We start from the raw sequence: 6,000 nt of genomic DNA on the forward strand, positions 1-6,000 counted from the left end.
TTCCAGTTTCCAGATTCAGAGGATACTAACATCCAGGGATCAGTGGCAAGGGGCTGAATCCCACCTAAGTTCTTTCTATCCACCAGACCGCAGGAAGTTTTCCCTGCTCAAAAAAGCTTCTGAAGTAGGGGACTCAAGGAGTGCACTAACTTCCATATGTTCACTGCAGCATCGTAAGGGGGATAAACACAAAACACTCGAATGAACTATCAGTAAAAAATGGTGACAGAAAAGTAATTTCAATTTTAAGTAATGCTGGCTCACAGACACACAGACTGAATTGCTTCTGTTTATCTTGACACAGAAAAATCTCCAGGTACAATATAAAGTGAGGTCAACTTGCTGGGTGTTTTTAGGACAATACTATATAATTCTAAAAGTATATATTTATTAACATTTTGAAGTTTAAAAGGGTATATTTTTATTTAACTTTCATAATGAAAATATAAATTCTGTGTCTATCAAAACAAATTATAATTGTGTGGTGGTAGAGGATACCAACTTAAGGAGGTTATATTAAGGATCAATCAGATGCCTTTTGTACTTGTATTATATTTTCAAACAAGGCCGTTCATTTTTACATGTTATCAAAAATAAATTTAAAAAACATTATTTTCATAATGTGCGTTACTCAAATGAAGGCAACTCTGTTCCCCAGAAATAAACCCACATGTATATGAGGAAATAATTTTTGCCAAATGAGACAAAATCATACAATGGAGAAACGGAAGCCTCTTCAGTAAATGGTGCTGGGGAAATTGGAAAGCCACATGCAAAAGAGTGAAAGTGGGCTGTGATTTGTCACCATATACAAAATTCAATTCTAAGTGGGTCAAAGGCCTAAATGTAAGACCTGAAATAATCAATTAAATAAAAGAAAACATAGGTACTAAACTTATGGACTTTGGTCTTAGAAAGGATTTTATGAATTTGAAATCTTCTCTATGCCCTTCCTTTTTATTTCCTTCTTTTTTATTTCCCTCCCTCAAAAGCAAGGGAAATAAATGCCCAAATAACTAAATGGGACTATATCTAACTTAAAAACTTCTGCACAGCAAAAGAAACCATCAACAAAACAAAAAAGCAACCAACTGAATGGGGGAAGATATTTGCAAACCACACCTTTGATAAGGGGTTCATATCCAAAATATATAAAAAACTCATACAATTCAACAACAACAAAAATAAAAAATCCAATTAAAAATTGGGCAGAGGACCTGAACAGACTCTTCTCCCAAAAAGATGTACAACCCTATACAAAAAGATGCTCAACTTCACCAGCTGTTAGGGAAATGCAAATCAAAACTGTAATGAGATATCACCTCACACCTATTAGAATGGCTATTATCAACAAGACAAGTAACAAGTGTTGGAGAAGTTGTGGAGAAAAAGGAACCCCCATTCATTGCTGGTGAAAATGTAAACTGGTACAGCCACTATGGAAAACAGTATGGAGGTTTCTAAATAATCAAGACTACAGTTACCCTATGACCCAGCAACTCCTCTTCTGGGTATCTACCAAAAAAAAATTTTTTTTTGAAGCATTTACTCCCAAAGATATGGAGACACCTATGTTCACTGCAATTTTATTCACAGTGGCCAAGACATGGAAATAACTGAAGTTTCCTTCAATAAATGATTGGATAAAGAAGATTCCATTGTATATATGTGGGACATGTATACAATGGAACACTATTCAGCCATCAGAAAAGATGAAATGCTGCCATTTGCTACAACATGGATGGATCTTGAGAATATCATGCTAAGGGAAATAAGTCAGACAGAAAAGGTCAAGAACCACATGACTTCACTCATCTGTGGGATCTAAAACTGAAAGCTACAAGTGAACAAACAGTATAAATAAACAGACAAAAACTCATAGACACGAACAACAGTATGGTAGTCACCAGAGGGAAAGAGGCATTGGGGGAGGCAGTAAAGGGGATCAAATATACAGCAATGGATGGAGACATGACTTTGGGTGGTAAATGCACAATGCAATATATAGATTATGTATTACAGAATTGTACACTGGAAACTATACAATTTTGTTAACTAATGTCACACCAATAAATTTAATTTTTAAAAAGTGAAGGCAAGAATACAGATACTGAAATGCAAAGTCTGAGACATGGGATATTCCAACTTTAATTCCTAACTTGTGGACTGCCTGGAACACTTCTTGAAATTCCTTCTGCATACAGATCATCTTGTATCTTTTGTTAAATTGATTCAATAACCACTGGGCCTTTCCCTTTGGTTATGTAGCAAGGTTTACTGTGCGGCAACCTCATGGTCCACATGTTAAATATTCATTTCAAAAACTCTCAAAATTGATACCTGAATTGGCTCACAATTCATCATTCCACCTCCCATATCAACCCAATCCAATGAAAAAGAAAAAAAGATACAAGCAACAAAAAACAGTTATTATTTGCAAAAGGCATCATTGACTACCAAGAAAACTTCAGAGTTCACCAGAAAATATCGAGAGTTCTGTAAGATGTCTAGATAAACATCAACATTCAAAGAGCAATGGTTTTAAAACAAAAACAAACTCATAGATACAGACAACAAATGGGTGGTTACCAGAGGTGAAGGGCTGGGGAGAGGACAAAATGGGTAAAGGAGGTCAAATATATGGTGATGAATGAAAACTAGAATTTTGTTAGTGAGCACACTATGGTGTATACAGATATTACATTTATTTTAATTTTGAATTGAAATTATATTTTTATTTTTGTTCAAGTAAATTGTCTCCATTTTCACCCCATCACACCCCACCTCACCCCATCTCCCACCTTCAAACCTACCTCCTTTGACTTTGTCCATGTGTCCTTTATACGTGTTCCTTGATGGCCCTCCCCCTATTATCCCCTATTATCCCTCTCCCCTTCCTCTCTGGTTACTGTCAGTTTGTTCTTTATTTCAATGTTTCTGGTTGTATTTTGCTTGCTTGTTTGTTTTGTTGATAAGGTTCCACTTATAGGTGAGATCATATGGTATTTGTTTTTCACCGCCTAGCTTATTTCACTTAGCATACTGCTTTCCAGTTCCATCCATGCTGTTCTGAAGGGTAAGAGCTTAATGTTGCACACTAAGAATTATATAATGTTATTAACCAATGTTATCTCAATAAAAAAATAAAAACCAAATTTCTTATTTAAATTTTTACAAAACAAAATGTGATGATGTTTTATCAAAGAAAAACCCACAAACAAGCAAAATATAACCACAGACATTGAAATTGAGAACAAACTGGCAGTAACCAAAGGGCAGGTGGGAGGAGATAATGGGGGGACAAGGGAGAAGGGTCATCAAGGAACATGTATAAAGGATGCATGGACAAAGCCAAAGGGGGGTGGGATCAAGTATGGGTAGGGATGCCTGGGTGGGGAGAAGTGGGTGGGGGAAAATGGAGACAACTGTACTTGAACAACAATTTTAAAAAAGAGGGGAAAAAAGGAAAACCCAATTTTAAAACACAATAGGAAAGCCATTTAAAATTTTAAAACAAAACTTCAACAATACCTAGCAACATTCTACCAAAAAAAGCAGGAGAAGGAGGTGGGGATAGCTGGGCTGGTGGGAAGGGTTGGGGGGGAAAAGGCAGAAAACTGTACATGAACAACAATTAAAAATAATTAATTAATTAATTTTTTAAAATGCATAAAATTCTCAAGGACAATACTATGTAAAGTACCTGCTTCTCAAACTACTTCATAAAATTCAAGAGGAAGGAAAGCTCCCAAACTCATTTTACGAAGCCAGCATTATTCTTACTACAAAACCAGATAAAGATACTACAAAGAAAGAAAATTATAGGCCAATATCTCTGATGAACATAGATGCTAAAATCCTCAACAAAATATTAGCAAACTGAATACAGCAATGCATCAAGAAGATCATACACCTTGATCAAGTGGGATTTATTCCAGAAATGCAAGGCTAATACAACATTAGCAGATCAATAAATGTGATTCACCACATAAATAAACTGAAAGATAAAAACCACATGATAATATCAATAGATGCAGAAAAACCATTTGTTAAAATCCAGCACCCATTTATGATAAAAAAAAAAAACCTCTCAGCAAAGTGGGAATAGAGGGAACATACCTAAACATAACAAAGGCCAACATGACAAACCCACTGCCAGCATCATACTCAAGAGGCAAAAACTACAAGTGTTCCCCTTAAGATCTGGAACAAGACAAGGATGTCCGTTCTTATTCAGCATAGTACTGGAAGTCCTAGCCACAGCAACCAGACAAAAAGAAATAAAAGGCATCCAAATTGGACAGGAAGTAGTAAAACCGTCTTTATTCACAAATTGCATGATTCTTTACATCAAGAACCCCACAGAATCCTACTAGAACTGATCAATGAATTCAGCAAAGTAGCAGGATACAAAATTAATATCCAGAAATCAGTTGCATTTTTATATGCCAACAATGAACTAACAGAAAGGGAAATCAAGAAAACAATCCCATTCACAATTGCTTCAAAAAGAATCAAATACCTAGGAATAAACTTAGTCAAGGATGTAAAAAACCTGTACTCAGAAAAATATAAGACACTGAAGAAAGAAATTGAAGAAGATACAAATAAGTGGAAGCACATACATATTCATGGATAGGAAGAATTAACATCATTAAAATGTCCATATTACCCAAAGGGATCTATAGATTCAATGCAATTCCTATCAAGATTCCAATGACATATTTCATAGAACTAGAATGAATATTTCAGAAATTTATATGGAACCACAAAAGGCCCTGGCATAGCAACAGCTATCCTGACAAAGAAGAACAAAGTTGGAGGAATCACGCTACCTGATATCAAACTACTATAAAGCCATTGTAATCAAAACAGCATGGTACTGGCATAAAAACAGACACATAGATCAATGGAACAGAATACAGAGCCCACAAATAAACCTACATCTTTATAGTCAATTAACATTTGGCAGAAGAAGCAAGCACATCCAATGGGCAAAAAAATAGTTTATTCAATAAATGATGTTGGGAAAATTGGACAGTTACATGTAGAAAAGTGAAACTAGACCACCTTTTCACACCACACACAAGAATAAATTCAAAATGGATCAAAGACTTAAATGTTATACCCAAAACCATAAAAATCCTAGAAGACAACATAGGCAGCAAAATCTCAGACATTGCTCATAGCAATTTTTTTATCAGATATACCTCCCCAGGCAAGGGCAACAGAAGAAAAAAATAAACAAATGGGACTACATCAAACTAAAAAGATTTTGCACAGCAAAAGAAATCATCAACAAAATAAAAAAACAACTCACAGAATGGGAGGACATATTCATTGATACACCTGATAAGGGGTTAATATCCAAAATTCACAAAGTACTTACAAAACACACAAAAAAAACTAAAATAAAAAATGGGCAAAGGACTTGAATGGACAGTTCTCCAAAGAGGACATACAGATGGCCAATAGACATATTAAAAGATGTTCAACATCACTAATTACCACAGAAATGCAAATTAAAACCACAATGAGATATTATCTCACACCTGTCAGAATGGCTATCATCAGTAAATCAACAAACAAGTGCTGGTGAGGCTGTGCAGAAAAGGGAACACTTCTGCACTGTTGGTGGGAATGCAGACTGGTGCAGCCACTGTGGAAAGCAGTATGGAGATACCTCAACAAATTAAAAATGCAACTGCCTTTTGACCCAGCAATCCCACTTCTGTGAATATATCTGAATGAACCCAAAACACTAATTGGAAAGAACATAAGCACCCTCTGTTCCTTGCACCATTATTTACAATTGCTAAGATGTGGAAGCAGCCCAAGTGTCCATCGGTAGATAAATGGATAAAGCAACTATGGGACATTTACACAATGGAAAATACTACTTGACTGTTAAAAAGAAGAAAATTTTTCTCTTTTCAACAGTATGGATGGACCTGGAGAACATTATGCTAAGTGAAATAAGCCAGTCAGAGAAAGACAAAT

This window comes from Desmodus rotundus, chromosome 9 (assembly GCF_022682495.2).
Source record: "Desmodus rotundus isolate HL8 chromosome 9, HLdesRot8A.1, whole genome shotgun sequence".
Taxonomy (NCBI): Eukaryota; Metazoa; Chordata; class Mammalia; order Chiroptera; family Phyllostomidae; genus Desmodus; species Desmodus rotundus.